This window comes from Oncorhynchus masou, chromosome 31, assembly GCF_036934945.1.
Source record: "Oncorhynchus masou masou isolate Uvic2021 chromosome 31, UVic_Omas_1.1, whole genome shotgun sequence".
Taxonomy (NCBI): Eukaryota; Metazoa; Chordata; class Actinopteri; order Salmoniformes; family Salmonidae; genus Oncorhynchus; species Oncorhynchus masou.
The window spans coordinates 101,164,260-101,186,710 of record NC_088242.1 but is presented as its reverse complement, the minus strand read 5'-3'; the positions used below and the strand labels follow the sequence as shown (position 1 = coordinate 101,186,710).

The window sequence follows — 22,451 nt, the reverse complement described above, 5'->3', positions numbered from 1 at the left end:
GGTGCTTCAACAAAGTACTGAGTAAAGGGTCCAAAATGTTTTTTTACATAAATTTACAAAAATGTCTAAAAATCTGTTTTTGCATAGTCATTATATGGAGTATTGTATGTAGATTAATGAGGTGGAAAACAATTTAATAAATTTAAGAATAAGTGTAATGTAACAAAATGTGGAATAACTAAGGGGGTCTGAATACTTTCCAAATGCACTGTATGTCTCTGGATAAAGAGATCCCAGTCATTCAACCGCAGCATATCTATTAATTGGTCTATTTACATCTCAAATAGCCTGAGTCTTTCATCCTTTGTTCCCTTGAATGAATATAATTAGTTGAGAGACAGACAGACTTAGCAGAAGCTGATAAACAAGAGGAAAAACAAACTCATGGACTAGACTCTCTACACAGTAAAACTACTGATGGACAAGTCACTAGACTCTCTACACAGTAAAACAACTGATGGACTAGTCACTAGACTCTCTACACAGCAAAACTGCTGATGGAATAGATTCCCTACACAGTAAAACAACAGATGGACGAGTCACTAGACTCTACACAGTAAAACTACTGATGGACTAGACTCTCTACACAGTAAAACTACTGATGGACTAGACTCCCAACACAGTAAAACTACTGATGGGCGAGTCACTAGACTCTCTACACAGTAAAACTACTCATGGACTAGAATCTCTACTCAGTAAAACTACTGATGAACTAGTCACTAGACTCTCTACACAGTAAAACTACTGATGGAATAGACTCTCTACACAGCAAAACTACTGATCGAATAGACTCCCTACACAGTAAAACTACTCATGGACTAGTCACTAGACTCTCTACACAGTAAAACTACTGATGGACTAGACTCTCTACACAGTAAAACAACAGATGGACAAGTCACAAGACTCTCTACACAGCAAAACTACTGATGGAATAGACTCCCTACACAGCAAAACTACTGATGGAATAGACTCTCTACACAGTAAAACTACTGATGGAATAGACTCTCTACACAGCAAAAACTACTGATGGACAAGTCACAAGACTCACTACATTGTAAAACTACTGATGAACTAGACTCTCTACACAGCAAAACTACTGATGGAATAGACTCTATACACAGTAAAAATACTCATGGACTAGACTCTACAAAGTAAAACTACTGATGGACAAAACTCTCTACACAGTAAAACTACAGATGGACTAGACTCCCAACACAGTAAAACTTCTGATTGAAGAGTCACTATACTCTCTGCACAGCAAAACTACTGACAGAATAGACTCCCTACACAGTAAAACTACTGAAGGACTAGACTCCCTACACAGTAAAACTACTGAAGGACTAGACTCTACACAGTAAAACTACAGATGGACTAGTCACTAGACTCTCTACACAGTAAAACTACTGAAGGACGAGACTCTCTACACAGTAAAACTACTGATGGACAAGTCACTGGACTCTCTACACAGTAAAACTACTGATGGACAAATCACTAGACTCTCTACACAGTAAAACTACTGATGGAATATCTACACAGTAAAACTACTGATGGACTAGACTCTCTACACAGTAAAACTACTGATGGACTAGTCACTAGACTCTCTACACAGTGAAACTACTGATGGACTAGACTCTCTACACAGTAAAACTAATGATGGACTAGACTCTACACAGTAAAACTACGGATGGACTAGTCACTAGACTCTCTACACAGTGAAACTACAGATGGACTAGACTCTACACAGTAAAACTACGGATGGACTAGACTCTCTACACAGTTAAACTACTGATGGACTAGATTCTCTACACAGTAAAACTACTGATGGACAAATCACTAGACTCTCTACACAGTAAAACTCCTCATGGAGTATATATATACAGTGGGGCAAAAAAGTATTTAGTCAGCCACCAATTGTGCAAGTTCTCCTACTTAAAAAGATGAGAGAGGCCTGTAATTTTCATCATAGTTACACTTAAACTATGACAGACAAAATGAGAAAAAAAATCCAGAAAATCACATTGTAGGATTTTTAATGAATTTATTTGCAAATTATGGTGGAAAATAAGTATTTGGTCACCTACAAACAAGCAAGATTTCTGGCTCTCACAGACCTGTAACTTCTTCTTTAAGAGGCTCCTCTGTCCTCCACTCGTTACCTGTATTAATGACACCTGTTTGAACTTGTTATCAGTATAAAAGACACCTGTCCACAACCTCAAACAGTCACACTCCAAACTCCACTATGGCCAAGATTAAAGAGCTGTCAAAGGACACCAGAAACAAAATTGTAGACCTGCACCAGGCTGGGAAGACTGAATCTGCAATAGGTAAGCAGCTTGGTTCTACACCTGCATTGCTTGCTGTTTGGGGTTTTAGGCTGGGTTTCTGTACAGCACTTTGAGATATCAGCTGATGTACGAAGGGCTATATAAATAAATTTGATTTGATTTGATTTTGGTTTGAAGAAATCAACCGTGGGAGCAATTATTAGGAAATGGAAGGCATACAAGACCACTGGTAATCTCCCTCGATCTGGGGCTCCACGCAAGATCTCACCCCGTGGGGTCAAAATGATCACAAGAACGGTGAACAAAAATCCCAGAACCACACGGGGGGACCTAGTGAATGACCTGCAGAGAGCTGGGACCAAAGTAACAAAGCCTACCATCAGTAACACACTACGCCGCCAGGGACTCAAATCCTGCAGTGTCAGACGTGTCCCCCTGTTGCCCAGCAACAGCCCCAAAACATCACTGCTCTAGAGGAGATCTACATGGAGGAATGGGCCAAAATACCAGCAACAGTGTGTCAAAACCTTGTGAAGACTTACAGAAAACGTTTGACCTCTTGTCATTGCCAACAAAGGGTATATAACAAAGTATTGAGAAAAACTTTTATTGACCAAATATTTATTTTCCACCATAATTTGCAAAATAAATTCATTAAAAATCCTACAATGTGATTTTCTGGATTTTTTTTCTCTCATTTTGTCTGTCATAGTTGAAGTGTACCTATGATGAAAATTACAGGCCTCTCTCATCTTTTTAAGTGGGAAAACTTGCACAATTGGTGGCTGACTAAATACTTTTTTTGCCCCACTGTACATGTTACATTTGCAAAAATGTCTAAAAATCAGTTTTTGCTTCATCATTATGGGGTATTGTGTGTCGATTTAATGAAGGGGAAAAAACAAATGTGGAATAACTAAAGGGGTCTGAATACTTTCCGAATGCACTGTATGTCTCTGGATAAAGAGATCCCAGTCATTCAACCGCAGCATATCTATTAATTGGTCTATTTACATCTCAAATAGCCTGAGTCTTTCATCCTTTGTTCCCTTGAATGAATATAATTAGTTGAGAGACAGACAGACTTAGCAGAAGCTGATAAACAAGAGGAAAAACAAACTCATGGACTAGACTCTCTACACAGTAAAACTACTCATGGACTAGACTCTCTACACAGTAAAACTACTGATGGACGAGACACCACACTCTAAAACTATTCCATTAATTATGTTCAACGTAGGAGGGCCGAGCACAGGAAGTAGCTCTATCAGTTTATTATTCGGAATAGGGACCAGTAGGCAACTGGAAGGTTTAGAGGCCATGACTATTTTCATCAATCTGTCAAGCGAAAAAACTTGAGTGTCTCCCTTGATCCCAGGTCCTGGCAGTGTTGTGCAGACTCAGGACAACTGAGTTGTGGAGAAATAAGCAGATTTAAAGAGGAGTCCGTAATTTGCTTTCTAATGATTATGATCTTTTCGTCAAAAGAAGTTGATGAATTTATCACTGCTGAAGTGAAGGGGATCCTCTCTTGGGGAATGCTGCTTTTTAGTTAGCTTTGCGACAGTATCTAACTACATTTTGGATTGTTCTTATTCTCCTCAATTATGTTGGAAAAGTAGGATGGTGGAGGAGTAGCGAGAGTTCTTCGATATTGGTACTGTCTTTCCAAGCTAGTCAGATGCCATTTCCATTCCAAGTTTCTGGAAGCGTGCTTCATAGCTCTGGTATTTTCTGTATACCAGGGAGCAAATTTAATTACATTTTTAGGGGGTGTGACTGCATCTAGGGTATTACGCACGGTTAAATTTAGATCCCCAAATGGGTGGTAAACTAATTTTTGTACTCAGACGTCCTTGGGTAGGTGGAGGGAGTCAGGAAGGGCATCTAGGAATCTTTTGGGTTGTCTGAGAATATATTGCATGGCTTTTGATAATCCTTGGTTGGTGTATGAGCAGATTATTTATTGCGATTGCTAATTTAATAAAATGGTGGTCTGATAGTCCAGGATTATGAGGAAAAACATTTAGATCCACAATATTTATTCTACGAGACAAAACTAGGGCCAGGGTATGACTGATCCAGGATATGACTGTGGCCACGCGTAGGTCCGGAGAGCCATGTTGGAGCCTGTGATATCTGTTCCTGATGCAGCCTGTGATATCTGTTCCTGTTGGAGCCTGTGATATCTGTTCCTCTTGGAGCCTGTGATATCTGTTCCTGATGCAGCCTGTGATATCTGTTCCTGTTGGAGCCTGTGATATCTGTTCCTGTTGGAGCCTGTGATATCTGTTCCTCTTGGAGCCTGTGATATCTGTTCCTGATGCAGCCTGTGATATCTGTTCCTGTTGGAGCCTGTGATATCTGTTCCTCTTGGAGCCTGTGATATCTGTTCCTGATGCAGCCTGTGATATCTGTTCCTGTTGGAGCCTGTGATATCTGTTCCTGTTGGAGCCTGTGATATCTGTTCCTGTTGGAGCCTGTGATATCTGTTCCTCTTGAGCCTGTGATATCTGTTCCTGTTGGAGCCTGTGATATCTGTTCCTGTTGGAGCCTGTGATATCTGTTCCTCTTGGAGCCTGTGATATCTGTTCCTGATGCAGCCTGTGATATCTGTTCCTGTTGGAGCCTGTGATATCTGTTCCTCTTGGAGCCTGTGATATCTGTTCCTGATGCAGCCTGTGATATCTGTTCCTGTTGGAGCCTGTGATATCTGTTCCTGTTGGAGCCTGTGATATCTGTTCCTCTTGGAGCCTGTGATATCTGTTCCTCTTGGAGCCTGTGATATCTGTTCCTGATGCAGCCTGTGATATCTGTTCCTGTTGGAGCCTGTGATATCTGTTCCTGTTGGAGCCTGTGATATCTGTTCCTGTTGGAGCCTGTGATATCTGTTCCTGATGGAGCCTGTGATATCTGTTCCTGTTGGAGCCTGTGATATCTGTTCCTGTTGGAGCCTGTGATATCTGTTCCTGTTGGAGCCTGTGATATCTGTTCCTGATGCAGCCTGTGATATCTGTTCCTGATGGAGCCTGTGATATCTGTTCCTGTTGGAGCCTGTGATATCTGTTCCTGTTGGAGCCTGTGATATCTGTTCCTGTTGGAGCCTGTGATATCTGTTCCTGATGGAGCCTGTGATATCTGTTCCTCTTGGAGCCTGTGATATCTGTTCCTGATGCAGCCTGTGATATCTGTTCCTGTTGGAGCCTGTGATATCTGTTCCTGATGCAGCCTGTGATATCTGTTCCTGTTGGAGCCTGTGATATCTGTTCCTGATGCAGCCTGTGATATCTGTTCCTGATGGAGCCTGTGATATCTGTTCCTGTTGGAGCCTGTGATATCTGTTCCTGTTGGAGCCTGTGATATCTGTTCCTGTTGGAGCCTGTGATATCTGTTCCTGATGGAGCCTGTGATATCTGTTCCTGTTGGAGCCTGTGATATCTGTTCCTGATGGAGCCTGTGATATCTGTTCCTGATGGAGCCTGTGATATCTGTTCCTGATGCAGCCTGTGATATCTGTTCCTGTTGGAGCCTGTGATATCTGTTCCTAATGGCCCAAACTTTCTAAACAAGCGAGTGAAAAAGAGAGAGCCAAGATCCAGCACCACTCAGGTGAAGAGAGCCAAGATCCAACACCACTCAGGTGAAGAGAGCCAAGATCAGCACCACTCAGGTGAAGAGAGCCAAGATCCAGCACCACTCAGGTGAAGAGAGCCAAGATCCAGCACCACTCAGGTGAAGAGAGCCAAGATCCAGCACCACTCAGGTGAAGAGAGCCAAGATCCAGCACCACTCAGGTGAAGAGAGCCAAGATCCAGCACCACTCAGGTGAAGAGAGCCAAGATCCAGCACCACTCAGGTGAAGAGAGCCAAGATCCAGCACCACTCAGGTGAAGAGAGCCAAGATCCAGCACCACTCAGGTGAAGAGAGCCAAGATCCAGCACCACTCAGGTGAAGAGAGCCAAGATCCAGCACCACTCGGGTGAAGAGAGCTAATATCCAGCACCACTCGGGTGAAGGGAAATAATATCCAGCACCACTCGGGTGAAGGGAAACAACATCCAGCACCACTCGGGTGAAGGGAAACCAGATTCAGCACTACTCGGGTGAAGGGAAACAATAATAGCACCACTCAGGTGAAGAGAGCCAAGATCCAGCACCACTCGGGTGAAGGGAAACAAGATCCAGCACCACTCGGGTGAAGGGAAACAAGATCCAGCACCACTCGGGTGAAGAGAGCCAAGATCCAGCACCACTCGGGTGAAGGGAAACAAGATCCAGCACCACTCGGGTGAAGGGAAACAAGATCCAGCACCACTCGGGTGAAGGGAAACAAGATCCAGCACCACTCAGGTGAAGAGAGCCAAGATCCAGCACCACTCGGGTGAAGGGAAACAAGATCCAGCACCACTCGGGTGAAGGGAAACAAGATCCAGCACCACTCGGGTGAAGGGAAACAAGATCCAGCACCACTCGGGTGAAGGGAAACAAGATCCAGCACCACTCGGGTGAAGGGAAACAAGAAACTTTAAAAGCTGCCCTTGATTTGTCACCAAAGCCTGTACGCTCTTGTTGGTTGGCCCTCGCTTCATACTCGTCGCCAAACCCACTGGCTACAGGTTATCTACACGTCTCTGCTAAGTAAAGCGCCACCTTATCTCAGCTTACTGGTCACCATAGCAGCACCCACTCGTAGCAGCGCTCCAGCAGGTATATCTCACGGGTCACCCCCAAAGCCAATTCCTCCTTTGGTCGTCTTTCCTTACATTTCTCTGCTGCCCATGACTGGAACGAATTGCAAAAATCTCTGAAGCTGGAGACTCACATCTCCCTCACTAGCTGTAAGCACCAGCTGTTAGAGCAGCTCACAGATCACTGCACCTGTACATAGCCCACCTGTAAACAGCCCATCTATCTACCTACCTCATCCCCATACTGGTATTTATTTATTTATTTTGATCCTTTGCACCCCAGTATCTCTACCTGTTCATTCATCTTCTGCCGATCTACCATTCCAGTGTTTAATTGCTATGTTGTAATTACTTCACCACCATGGCCTATTTATTTCCTTAACTTACCTCATTTGCACTCACTGTATATAGACTTTTTGTTTTATTTTGTTCTACTGTATTATTGACTGTATGTTCTGTTTATTGACTGTATGTGTAACTCTTTGTTGTTGTATGTGTCGAATTGCTACACTTTATCTTGGCCAGGTCGCAGTTGCAAATGAGAACTTGTTCTCAACTAGCCTACCTAGTTAAATAAAGGTGAAATAAAATGTAAAAAATTAAACAGCATTTTCTTTTGAAAAAATAAGATAAAAAAATTCCAAACGTTATACACTACACAAGCCTAAGATCACCATGTTCAATGCCGACCTTTGGCTGGAGTGGTGTAAATCTCGCCGCCATTGGACTCTGGAGCAGTGAAAACGCGTTCTCTGGAGTGATGAATCCCACTTCACCATCTGGCAGTCTGACGGACGAATCGGAGTTTGGCAGATGCCAGGAGAGCGCTACCTGCCCACATGCATAGTGCTAACAGTTTGGTGGAGGAGGAATATTGGTCTGGGGCTGTTTTTCATGGTTCGGGCCTCTTAGTTCCAGTGAAGCGAAATCTTAACGCTACAGCATACAATGGCATTCTAGACGATTCTGTGTTTCCAATTTTGTGGCAACAGATTGGGGAAGGCACTTTCCTATTTCAGCATGACAAAGCCCCTGTGCACAAAGTAAGGTCCATACGTAAATGGTTTGTCGAGATCGGTGTGGAAGAACTTGACTGGCCTGCACAGAGCCCTGACCTAAACCCCATCGAACATCTTTGAGATTAATTGAAACGCGAACCAGACCTAATCGTCCAACATGAGTACCCGATCTCACTAATGCTCTTGTGGCTGAAGTGAAGGAAGTCCCCTCAGCAATGTTCCAACATCTAGTGGAAAGCCTTCACAGAAGAGTGGAAGCTGTTATAGCAACAAAGGGGACACCAAGTCTGTCACGCCTTGGTCTTAGTATTTTGTGTTTTAGTTAATTAGTTGGTCAGGCCAGGGTGTGACATGGGTTTATGTTATTGTGTTGTCGTATTGGGGTTTTTGTAGGCATTGGGATTGTGGTTGATTAGGGGTGTCTTTAGTTTAGGTTTGGCTGCCTGAGGCGGTTCTCAATCAAAGTCAGGTGATTCTTGTTGTCTCTGATAGGGAACCGTATTTAGGTAGCCTGGGTTTCACTTTGTATTTCGTGGGTGATTGTTCCTGTCTCTGTGTAGTTTCACCAGATAGGCTGTATATAGGTTTCACATTCCATTTGTTGTTTTTTTGTATTTATTAGTTATTTCATGTATCGTTCTGTTTTTCCTTCATTAAAGACATGAGTAACCACCACGCTTGCATTTCGGTCCGACTCTCTTTCAACAAACGAAGAACGCCGTTACAAAGTCCATATTAATTCATGCTCAAGATTTTGAAATTAGATGTTTCGACGAGCAGGTGTCCACATACTTTTGGTCATGTAGTGTACTTAAATCTCCAAAAAGGAAAGAGACATTTTATATGATGTTCACCCTCTGGATACAATAAATCGGCTATGTGAAATTGGCACAAAATACTTTCAACAAATGTATTATTTTAATATTTATTTATGTATTGATATTTTATTACATGTAGCCTAACTGTTTAACCCAACCAGGATACCGTTTCTATTGAGTTCTTAATCATGGTCCGATTAATCCTGTCAGTCTTTTCACTAGCCCATATCATGGTCAGATTAATCCTGTCAGTCTTTTCACTAGCCCATATCATGGTCAGATTAATCCTGTCAGTCTTTTCACTAGCCCATATGGTCAGATTAATCCTGTCAGTCTTTTCACTAGCCCATATCATGGTCAGATTAATCCTGTCAGTCTTTTCACTAGCCCATATCATGGTCAGATTAATCCTGTCAGTCTTTTCACTAGCCCATATCATGGTCAGATTAATCCTGTCAGTCTTTTCACTAGCCCATATCATGGTCAGATTAATCCTGTCTTTTCACTAGTATCATGGTTTAATCCTGTCACTTTTCACTAGCCCATATCATGGTCAGATTAATCCTGTCAGTCTTTTCACTAGCCCATATCATGGTCAGATTAATCCTGTCAGTCTTTTCACTAGCCCATATCATGGTCAGATTAATCCTGTCAGTCTTTTCACTAGCCCATATCATGGTCAGATTAATCCTGTCAGTCTTTTCACTAGCCCATATCATGGTCAGATTAATCCTGTCAGTCTTTTCACTAGCCCATATCATGGTCAGATTAATCCTGTCAGTCTTTTCACTAGCCCATATCATGGTCAGATTAATCCTGTCAGTCTTTTCACTAGCCCATATCATGGTCAGATTAATCCTGTCAGTCTTTTCACTAGCCCATATCATGGTCAGATTAATCCTGTCAGTCTTTTCACTAGCCCATATCATGGTCAGATTAATCCTGTCAGTCTTTTCACTAGCCCATATCATGGTCAGATTAATCCTGTCAGTCTTTTCACTAGCCCATATCATGGTCAGATTAATCCTGTCAGTCTTTTCACTAGCCCATATCATGGTCAGATTAATCCTGTCAGTCTTTTCACTAGCCCATATCATGGTCAGATTAATCCTGTCAGTCTTTTCACTAGCCCATATCATGGTCAGATTAATCCTGTCAGTCTTTTCACTAGCCCATATCATGGTCAGATTAATCCTGTCAGTCTTTTCACTAGCCCATATCATGGTCAGATTAATCCTGTCAGTCTTTTCACTAGCCCATATCATGGTCAGATTAATCCTGTCAGTCTTTTCACTAGCCCATATCATGGTCAGATTAATCCTGTCAGTCTTTTCACTAGCCCATATCATGGTCAGATTAATCCTGTCAGTCTTTTCAGCCCATATCATGCCCATATCATGGTCAGATTAATCCTGTCAGTCTTTTCACTAGCCCATATCATGGTCAGATTAATCCTGTCAGTCTTTTCACTAGCCCATATCATGGTTAGATTTAACAAAAATAGCTCTCTTTCACAACATGTGTTTTTAATTAATGTCAATTTACCAACATTTCTGAAAATAGATATATATGGCGTTTTGGAATGAAACTCTTCTGTCCACCATTATCCTTGTTGTTCCTCCCCTGTTCAGATGATTAACCTGTAGTCTGTCAAGTGCTTGGTACCACAGTTGTTCAGCTCTGCTGTCGCAACGTTTTTCAGCATTCAAACATACATCATTGCTCTCTGTACAGATAAATAAAGTCCTACTGTAACAACATCATAAATATTAGCATGGTTTTAAAGATCGACTGTGAGTATGACATGCCAGGGTGAGTTATAAGGATTTATGAACCTGTTGAATTACTACATGAGCTGCCCTTTGGCTCTTGCAGGAGCAGCTTGGTTTAGTCTGTTTTCAATATGTTTTCAATACATTCAATACAATACAGTATTTATGCTGCGGTAGCTTATGTGTCGGGGGGCTAGGGTCAGTCTGTCATACCTGGAGTACTTCTCCTGTCTTATCCGGTGTCCTGTGTGAATTTAAGTATGCTCTCTCTAATTCTCTCTTTCTCTCTCTCTTTCTCTCTCTCGGAGGACCTGAGACCTAGGACCATGCCTCAGGACTACCTGGCCTGATGACTCCTTGCTGTCCCCAGTCCACCTGGCCGTGCTGCTGCTCCAGTTCCAACTGTACTGCCTGCGGCAATGGAACCCTGACCTGTTCACCAGACGTGCTACCTGTCCAAGACCTGCTGTTTTCAACTCTCTAGAGACAGCAGGAGCGGTAGAGAAACTCTTAATGATCGGCTATGAAAAGCCAACTGACATTTACTCCTGAGGAGCTGACCTGTTGCACCCTCGACAACTACTGTGATTATTATTAGTTGACCATGCTGGTCATTTATGAACATTTGAACTAGAGGTCGACCGATTAATCGGAATGGCCGATTTTTGGACACTGATTTAGCCGATTATTATATTATTATTTTACACCGTTATTTAATCTTTATTTCACTAGGCAAGTCAGTTAAGTATGTTTTCAATACATTCAGACAGGCTTTGTTTAGTCTGTTTTCAATACGTTCAGACAGGCTTTCCTCCAAACACGTCAGTATATGAGCTGAGTGTCTGTGAGGCACAGCTGTTTTATCCCTGATCCTCTGCTAATCATCCTCTAACACACCGTCTCCATGGTGATGATGAGCCCAATCACTCCTCCACACCACTTTAGAGGAGTGACTGTGATTGGTTGACAAGGTATTTGGTGTTTGTGTCACACCCACACAACAACAACAGGATGCTCATTCTGACAAGGGTGTGTCTACAGTATATCATGAGGATAATGAACTTGTAAACCGGGTTAGAATAAATAACCTCAGGACCATACCAGAATACTGAACTAGGCTGATACAACATCACCTATGATTTATATAATAATTGATTGGTTGATTGACCTACCAATTGTTTAGAGTGAGCGAGATCCCCACCAATAGAGCCTGTACCAGAGTCTGAGTCTGTTTAAAGCAGGAGTCATACAGAGCAACATGACCATAAAGTCACATAGCAACACTGTTGCAACCCAGACAGTCTGCCAGACTACTGGGTATCAAGGTTGATCCAATATACACTGTTGCTACCCAGCCAGTCTGCCAGGCTACTGGGTATCAAGGTTGATCCACTATATTGTGTGGTAGTAACCTAAATACCATTTATATTGTGTGGTAGTAACCTAAATACCATTCATATTGTGTGGTAGTAACATACAGTGCATTCAGAAAGTATTCAGACTCAATGACTTTTTCCACATTTTCCATGTTAGCGTATTTAAACAAAATAAAAGATTGAAATATCACATTTACAGAAGTTCAGAGTTCAAGTCCGGGCTCCGGCTGGGCCACTCAAGGACATTCAGAGACTTGTCCCGAAGCCACTCCTGCGTTGTCTTGGCTGTGTGCTTCGGGTCGTTGTCCTGTTGGAAGGTGAACCTTCACCCCAGTCTGAGGTCCTGGGCGCTCTAGAGCAGGTTTTCATCAAGGATCTCTCTGTAATTTGCTCCGTTCATCTTTCCCTCGATCCTGACTAGTCTCCCAGTCCCTGCCCTGAAAAAACATCCCCACAGCATGATGCTGCCACCACCATGCTTCATCGTAGGGATGGTGCCAGGTTTCCTCCAGACGTGATGCTTGGCGTTCAGGCCAAAAGTTCTTGGCTTCATCAGACCAGAGAATCTTGCTTGTCATGGTCTGAGAGTCCTTTAGGTGGCTTTTGGCAAACTCCAAGCGGGCTGTCATGTGCCTTTTACTGAGGAGTGGCTTCCGTCTGGCCACTCTACCATAAAGGCCTGATTGGTGCAGTGCTGCAGAGATGGGAGAAACTTCCAGAAAGAAAGATGAACCTTGAAGCTCTGTTAGTGGGCTAACTGCTTGTTGAGGGGCAGAATGAGAGATTTGTACCTTGTCAGCACAGGGGTTTGAACTTGCAACCTTCTGGTTACTAGTCCAACACTCTAACCACTAGGCTACCCTGCCGCTATGAGTCTCATAGCAAAGGGTCTGAATTCTTATTTAAATAAGGTATTTCTGTTTTGAACCAATTTCTAAAAACCTGTTTTCGCTTTGTCGTTATTGGGTATTGTGTGTAGATTGATAAGGATTTTTAGAATAAAGCTGTAGCGTAACAAAATGTGGAAAAGGTGAAGGGGTCTGAATACTTTCTGAATGCACTGTAAATACCATTCATATTGTGTGGTAGTAACCTCAAATGGTCACATACGCTTTTAACAGATGTTATTGTGGGTGTAGCGAAATGCTTGTAACCTAAATACCATTCTTTGACTCAGTGTGAAATTCCAATGCCTATCTTAAGCATACATTATTGACCCTTCCTTATTCCCCATGGGATCCCCTCTTCAGGGTAAACCTCTGATTTCAAAAAGCATATCATTTTACTCTTCTGGGTAAACCTCTGCTATCACTGGCCACGTTTACATGCGCACAAATATCTCATTTACAATAGTATTGGGATATTGTTGTATTCTGTTTTTGAGTTTACACATATCCCGTTTACAATAACCCAAAAAGGTTTGTATTCCGGCTATGAGAAACCCTGATAAGATACCTGGGATATGGTGATCTTAGACAGGTTACTGTAGCATGTCAACATATTGTCCCCTATACTGTCTGCGCATGCTCAGTTTCGCATAAATTTTGTGTGATGAAGTCATCTGATTGTCCAACAAATCACTTCCAAAAGTAGGCTACCTACACATTTCAATACACCATAATCATTCCATAATCATTTATTTGGATGATACACCATACTGGACGGGAGAGCCTACTGGCTACTTTCACCCCTAATTTAGACACGTTTCTGTTTAGAATTTCGGGGCATTTGGTAGGCCATTTGTTCGTCAACTATATAGTTAGATACATGCAGCTTCTCTTCTGTCATAAATTGTTGCCCTATGAGACTAAATAACGTATAGTGCTCACCAGAATAATGTCTTACATCGATAGAATTAATGTATTAGTAATCTAGTTAACACCGGTAAAGTTGTCTGTTTCGTTTAGGGACCGTGTAGAAAACGTATTAACTCTAAAACAGTGGAAAGATTGGTCCTGTTCAAAACGTCCAATGTCATCAGTTTGACTGGTTTTAAGGAAAAGAAAAGCTGAGAAAATGAAGAAACACCTTTCTGAAAAGACAGTTGGTCTTGTGTGCATATTTGATGTAGTTGAAATACAGTTGGCTTGCATAACAGTGTCAAAGACAACACATTACAGGCATTCCCATTTTCTCAAGAAATGCTGAAAGAAAGAAATATTTCTCCACTCCCAGTTCCCGAGACAGAACAAATGTTATTTTATCATTTTTACTGCAAGAAATGCATAATTCTGCAGGAGTTAATATTACATAACGCTACATTTGAGAGGTTATAGACCTACAGCCAGTGTCCATATTTCAGTTACTACTCAATTTAATCCGTATGAATTTAAATGAGGAATATTATGTTTATTCATGAATACAGGGATACACGTGAGCAGGATATCAAAGGTCCATGTAAAGAGTTTATCCCGAATAAGACCGTAAGCAGAATAGGAGCTACTATACACCAAAGATGTAGTGATAAACTAAAAGGATAACTGTCGATTAACTAATATAGCCTGTAGACAGCTGTTTCTTAAATGTCAGTTTAAGTCCATTAAGTCACTGAACTTGTCTTACCGTAGTTAGATTGTTTCCACACAAAAAAAATATCCGTTCGCCAAAGTTCCTAAAACGGTTCCGTATGTCGAAACATTCACATTTTATATTAATCCAATGTGCACAGTTTAAGCATCCTCCAAAAATAAAATTAGCCTACAGCATCTTCCAACAAGGTGAGTCGGTTATTATTATACCAGTCGTCCCATCTCCCAACTAGCTACATTCACAACCACTTTTCTGATGATTGTATATGATGTTTTATGCATTTTTGGGAAACATTCTCAACTGTATACCATTGGCTGAGCGTTGTCAAATGACGTCACTCTTACTGACATTGATTGGCTGAACACCTTGTCAGTCTGTAGTGAGCGAGATTCCACGTGTGCACTTTTACCCCGGCTGCTTGGAGTCCCACTCCGGAGAGACAAATCAAATCCGCTACTTGTTGATTGAGTCAATTGATGGACGTATGTAGTGCGCCATACATATTCTATCCACAATGATACAGTAGCCTACTAGGATTTTTCGTTTGTCTCCAGTTTTTAATTTGGCTTTATGGTGTATTCGAATGTTATAATCCTCACATTTTCATTTTTTTTTATTAATTAATTCACTACATTGTGAAAGATTATCCCCAAATTAAAGAACTTGATTTTAGACTATAGTGTGGAAATTAACAGAAAGGGTTTTAAATATAAAACTTAAGTTCACATGATGATAGTCGTGTCTGCGCTTCACTCTGGATGCGGTTAGGAGACGAACGCTGACAGACAGGACACAATAGTTCTCCGAAGGCTACGTGCAGAAAGTCACGCTGCGCTTATTCGTCTTTGCATCTATCTTTATACCACATTTTTTATATGACTGGAGGAAAAATGAACTACTAAAATAACTCCTGACCTGCTGTCACACACTCAATTCCACGTGTTTTCTTCAAATGCACACACAATTCAAATTCCCAGCGATTACAAAGGTAATTTTCATTGAAAACAATTAAACAATAGAAACTTGTCAAAAACAATATTAACATGCTCACCTGTCATAATGGTGTCTAAATCTTCAATGATAGAAAACTGTCATAATGTAAATCTTTCTTTTTACAATAATAAATAACAAATAATTTAATATCATTTCACATTATGTACAATGTAATGTTTGACAGCTGGTTAAATAAAGAGAAGAATGGAGGTGAACAGAATAAATAAAGGTGTAGCTGGGATCACTTGGTGGGTAAGGCAAGGTGAGAGGAGGGAGGGAGGGAGGAAGGGGCACGTGGCTCTGCTGTTTAGTTTTGCTATATGATTAAGAGATATGTATTCAAAAGGACTAGCACAGCAGCAGCTCTGCACAAGTCTGGATACTACTAATTGGACTAGTAGAACATAGTGATATACAGTATGGAATTGTAGAACTAATTGGACAAGTAGAACATAGTGATACTAGTGTAACTATTAAAACCCAAACCAGAAACCGTGGATAGATGGCAGCATTCGGGCAAAACTGAAAGCACAAACCACCGCATTGAACTGGCCCAGGAGAAGATGGCTGACAATTTACATGCTCCTTACAAAAATTTATTTGTGTTTGTTTTTTTGCATTGTTCGTGTGCAACCAGAGGGGGAAAGCTATAGACCACCTTTACTCTACACACAGAGACACTTACAAAGCCCTCCCTCGCCCTCCATTTGGCAAATCTGACCATAATTCTATCCTCCTGATTCCTGCTTAAAAGCAAAAATTAAAGCAGGGAGCACCAGTGACTCGGTCAGATGAAGCGGATGCTAAGCTACAGAACTGTTTTGCTAACACAGACTGGAATATGTTCCGGGATTCTTCCACACTGAGCTAAAGGCTAGAGCTGCCTCTTCAAGGAGCAGGTCTCTAACACGGAAGCTTATAAGAAATCGCGCTATGCCTTCCGACGAACCATCAAATAGGCAAAGCATCAATACGGGACGAAGATCGAATCATACTACACCGGCTCCGACGCTTGTTGGAAACGGCAGGGCTTTTAAACCATTACAGACTACAAAGAGAAGCACAGCCGAGAGCTGCCCAGTAACACGAGACTACCAGATGAGCTGAACTACTTCTATGCTCTCTTCAAGGCAAATAACACTGAAACATGCATGAGAGCACCAGCTGTTCCAGACGACTGTGTGATCATGCTCTCCGCAGCCATTGTGAGTAAGACCTTTAATTAACAGGTCAACATTCACCAGGCCACAGGGCCAGATGGATTACCATGACGTGTACTGCGAGCATGCGCTGACCAACTGGCAAGGGTCTTCACTGGCATTTTCAACCTCTCCCTGATTGAGTCTGTAATACCAACGTGTTTTAAGCAGACCACCATAGTCCCTGTGCCCAAGAACACTAAGGTAACCTGCCTAAATGAATACCGACCCATAGCACTCACGTCTGTAGCCATGAAGTGCTTTGAAAGGCTGGTCATGGCTCACATCAAAAGCATTATCCCAGAAACCTTAGACCCACTCCAACTTGCATACCGCCGTAACAGATCCACAGATGATGCAATCTCTATTGCACTCCACACTGCCCTTTCCCACCTGGACAAAAGGAACACCTATGGGAGAATGCTATTCATTGACTACAGCTCAGCGTTCAACACCATAGTGCTCTCAAAGCTCATCAATAAGCTAAGGACCCCAGGAGTAAACACCTCCATCTGCTACTGGATCCTGGACTTCCTGACGGGCCTACCCCAGGTGCTAAGGGTAGGTAACAACACATAAGCCATGCTGATCGTCAACACACAGGCCCCTCAGGGGTGTGTGCTCAGCCCCCTCCTGTACTCTCTGTCCATGACTGCGTGGCCACGCACACCTCCATCTCAATCATAAAGTTTGCAGACGACACAACAGTAGGAGACCTGATTACCAAAAATGACGAGACAGCCTACAGGGAGGACGTCAAGACCATGGGAGAGTGCTTCCAGGAAAATAGCCTCCCACTCAACGCCAACAAATCAAAGGAGCTGATCGTGGACATCAGGAAACAGCAGAGGGAGCACGCCCCTATCCACATAGATGGGAGAAGGTGAAAAGCTTCAAGTACCTCGGCGTACACATCACTGACGATCTGAAATGGTCCACCCACACAGACAGTGTGGTGAAGAAAGCGCAACAGCACCCCTTCAACCTCAGGAGGCAGAAGAAATTTGTCTTTGCTCCTAAAACCCTAAACTTTTATAGATGAGAGTATCCTGTCGAGCTGTATAACCGGCTAGTATGGCAACTGCATCACCCGCAACCGCAGGGCGGTCTGCACAACGCATCACCTGGGGAAAACTACCTGCCCTCCAGGACACCTACAGCACCCGACTAGTAGAACATAGTGTGATATACAGTATGGAATTCTAGAACATAATGATATAGAGTATGAAATTCTAGAACTAATTGGACTAGTAGAACATAGTGATATACAGTATGGAATTCTAGAACTAATTGGACTAATAGAAAATAAAGAATTCAAGAACCAGGAGAAAGTCTGTCTCCATGTACAGCTGTCAAGAACCAGGAGGAAGCCTGTCTCCATGTACAGCTGTCAAGAACCAGGAGGAAGTCTGTCTCCATGTACTGCTGTCAAGAACCAGGAGGTAGCCTGTCTTCATGTACAGCTGTCAAGAACCAGGAGGAAGTCTGTCTTCTTGCAGCTATCCAGGATAGTCTATCCTAAATTCCAATTACTAATTCTATGGTCTATCCATAGTCTATATAATTAGGGAGAGGAGTTACATGCAGAGATTTATTAGAGATGCATGGATATTATAGCTGTGAATCAGGGAGAGGAGTTGCATGCCGAGAATCAGGAGAGATGCATGGATCTTCAGTGATGTAAAGAAGGGGGCTCAGAGGTTTTGGTATTTTATCAGGATCCCCATTACTCATCCTGGGGTCCAAACAAAACAAGACTACAACATCTCAAGGAGAGACTTACATACATTTAAAGGTGCCGGAGGAGGTGCAGGTTAGTCAGGGCACTCTGATGTGCAAGGATGGTGATGATCAGTGCAAGGATGGTGATGTGGTCACAACATGATAGACCTGGAAACGTTAGACCTTGACACACTGAAACACAGAGAGAGAGTTAGACCTCTAGCCACTGAAACACAGAGAGAGAGAGTTAGACCTCGAGCCACTGAAAGAGAGAGAGAGAGAGAGAGTTAGACCTCTAGCCACTGAAACACACAGAGAGAGAGAGAGAGAGAGAGATAGACCTCTAGCCACTGAAACACACAGAGACAGAGTTAGACCTCTAGCCACTGAAACACACAGAGAGAGAGAGAGAGTTAGACCTCTAGCCACTGAAACACAGAGAGAGAGAGAGAGAGATAGACCTCTAGCCACTGAAACACAGAGAGAGAGAGAGAGAGTTAGACCTCTAGCCACTGAAACACAGAGAGACAGTTAGACCTCTAGCCACTGAAACACACACAGAGAGAGAGAGAGAGTTAGACCTCTAGCCACTGAAACACACAGAGAGAGAGAGAGAGTTAGACCTTGAGCCACTGAAACACACAGAGAGAGAGAGAGTTAGACCTTGAGCCACTGAAACACAGAGAGAGAGAGAGTTAGACCTCGAGCCACTGAAACACACAGAGAGAGAGTTAGATCTCTACCCACTGAAACAAACACATTTATTTATTTTTATATAATTTAACCAGGAAGGGCTCATTGAGATTTAAAATCTCTTTTTCAAGAGCGTCCCGGCCAAGATAGGCAGCACCAAGTCATTACAAAAATGATTACAGACATGAAAAACTACAAGTAATCTAGTAAAAACCATAGAATTCACAAGACAGTGTCACGTTCGTTATAAAGATGAGACCAAGGCGCAGCGTGAGTCGAGTTCCACATGTTGTTAATAAAACCGGAACTCAGCAAAACAAAACAAACAAGCATAAACGAAACGTGACGCTATACGAATAGTGCAGACAGGCAACTAAACATAGAACAAAACACCAACGGGAAATGGCTACCTAAATATGATCCCCAATCAGAGACGACGATAAAGAGCTGACTCTGATTGGGAACCATATCAGGCCAACATAGATTTACAAAAAACCCTAGATGTAACGGGTTTCTTCCAACTCCTCCTCTGACGAAGAGGTGGAACAAGGATCGGACCAAAATGCAGCGTGGTTCATTCGATACATCTTTAATGATGAAAAAACACGAACAATACAAAACAACAAACGTCGAAAACCGAAACAGCCCTGACTGGTGCAACAAACACAGAGACAGGAACAATCACCCACAAACACACAGTGAAACCCAGGCTACCTAAATATGGTTCCCAATCAGAGACAATGACTAACACCTGCCTCTGATTGAGAACCATATCAGGCCAGACATAGACCAATCTGGTCACCCCACACAACCCCAAGACGAAACACACTACAAATAAACCCATGTCACACCCTGGCCTGACTCAATAAATGAAGATAACATAAGAAATATAGACCAGGGCGTGACAGAACCCCCACCTAAGGTGCGGACTCCCGGACGCACATCAAAACAATAGGGAGGGTCCGGGTGGGCGTCTGTCCATGGTGGCGGCTCCGGCTCGGGACGTGGAACCCACTCTATGAATGTCTTAGTCCCCCCTCCTCGCGTCCTAGGATTGTCCACCCTCGCCGCCGACCATGGCCTAGTAGTCCTCACCCAGAACCCCACTGGACTGAGGGGCAGCTCGGGACAGAGGGGCAGCTCGGGACAGAGGGGCAGCTCGGGACAGAGGGGCAGCTCGGGACAGAGGAAGCCCAGCACTGAGAGGAAGCCCAGCACTGAGAGGAAGCCCAGCCAGGTTGTTGAATTCGGCAGACGGCTGGCTGGCGGATCTGGAAGAGTCTGGTTGACCGGCAGATCTGGAAGAGTCTGGCTGACCGGCAGATCTGGAAGAGTCTGGCTGACCGGCAGATCTGGAAGAGTCTGGCTGACCGGCAGATCTGGAAGAGTCTGGCTGACCGGCAGATCTGGAAGAGTCTGGCTGACCGGCAGATCTGGAAGAGTCTGGCTGACCGACAGATCTGGAAGAGTCTGGCTGACTGGCAGATCTGGAAGAGTCTGGCTGACTGGCGGATCCTGGCAGACTGACAGCTCTGGCTGCTCCATGCAGACTCAGCTCTGGCAGCTCCTTGCAGACTGGCAGCTCCTTGCAGACTGACAGCTCCTTGCAGACTGGCAGCTCCTTGCAGACTGGCAGCTCCTTGCAGACTGGCAGCGCCTTGTAGACTGGCAGCTCCATGCAGACTGACAGCTCCATGCAGACTGACAGCTCCTTGCAGACTGGCAGCTCCTTGCAGACTGGCAGCTCCATGCAGACTGACAGCTCCATGCAGACTGACAGCTCTGGCTGCTCCAAGCAGACTGACAGCTCCTTGCAGACTGGCAGCTCCTTGCAGACTGGCATCTCCATGCAGACTGGCAGTTCCATGCAGACTGGCAGCTCCAAGCAGACTGACAGCTCTGGCTGCTCCATGCAGACTGACAGCTCTGGCTGCTCCATGCAGACTGACAGCTTTGGCTGCTCCATGCAGACTGGCAGCTCTGGCTGCGCTAAACGGGCAGGAGACTCCGGCAACGCTGTAGAGGCGGAAGGCTCTGGCAGCGCTAAACAGGCGGGAGGCTCCAGCAGCACAGGAGAGGAGGAAGGCTCCGGCAGCGCTGGAGAGGCGAGGCGCACAGTAGGTCTGATGCGTGGTGCTGGCACTGGTGGTACTGGGCCGAGGACACGCACAGGAAGCCTGGTGCGGGGAGCTGCCACCGGAGGGCTGGGGTGTGGAGGTGGTACTGGGTAGACCGGACCGTGCAGGCGCACTGGAGCTCTTGAGCACCGAGCCTGCCCAACCTTACCTGGTTGAATACTCCCGGTCGCTCTGCCAGTGCGGCATGGTGGAATAGCCCGCACTGGGTTATGCAGGTGAAACGGGGATACCGAGCGTAAGGCTGGTGCCATGTAAGCTGGCCCAAGGAGACGCACTGGGGACCAGATGCGTAGAGCCGGCTTCATGGCATTTGGCTCGACGCTCAATCTAGCCCGGCCGATATGCGGAGCTGGAATAGAATGCACCGGGCTATGCACCCGCACTGGAGACACCGTGTGCACCACAGCATTACACGGTGCCTGCCCGGTCTCTCTAGCCCCCCGGTAAGCACAGGGAGTTTGCGCAGGTCTCCTACCTGACGTAGCCATACTCCCTGTTAGCCCCACCCCAATAAATTTTTGGGGCTGACTCTCGGGCTTCCAACCGCGTCGCCGCGCTGCCTCTTCATACCAGCGCCTCTCCGCTTTCCCCGCCTCCAGTTCTTCCTTGGGACGGCGATATTCTCCAGGCTGTGCCCAGGGTCCTTTTCCGTCCAATATCTCCTCCCAAGTCCAGAAGTCCTGTGATCGCTGTTGCTGCCTTTGTTGCTTCTCCTGTGGCTCCTGCCTGTTGACACGTTGCTTGGGCCGTTTGTGGTGGGTGATTCTGTAACGGGTTTCTTCCAACTCCTCCTCTGACGAAGAGGTGGAACAAGGATCGGACCAAAATGCAGCGTGCTTCGTTCGATACATCTTTAATGATGAAAAAACACGAACAATACAAAACAACAAACGTCGAAAACCGAAACAGCCCTGACTGGTGCAACAAACACAGAGACAGGAACAATCACCCACAAACACACAGTGAAACCCAGGCTACCTAAATATGGTTCCCAATCAGAGACAACGATAATCACCTGACTCTGATTGAGAACCGCCTCAGGCAGCCATAGACCAATCTGTACACCCCACACAACCCCAAGACGAAACACTACAAATAAACCCATGTCACACCCTGGCCTGCCTCAATAAATGAAGATAACATAATAAATATAGACCAGGGCGTGACACTAGACCTACAAAACCCTAGACATACAAAAACGCTAGACAATTCAAA

At 44.1% G+C, this 22,451-nt stretch overlaps 1 protein-coding gene across 1 annotated transcript in view; it reads right to left on the bottom strand.

Moving 5' to 3' along the window:
* Positions 1–14,777, bottom strand: part of tmem45a (transmembrane protein 45a) — a 71,955-nt gene extending 57,178 nt beyond the window's left edge. The window contains exon 1 of the mRNA XM_064952693.1: positions 14,525–14,777. The gene's annotated coding sequence lies outside the window, so the exon portion shown is untranslated. The remainder of the gene's footprint in view (positions 1–14,524) is intronic.
* Between the last annotated feature and the right edge of the window lie 7,674 nt (positions 14,778–22,451).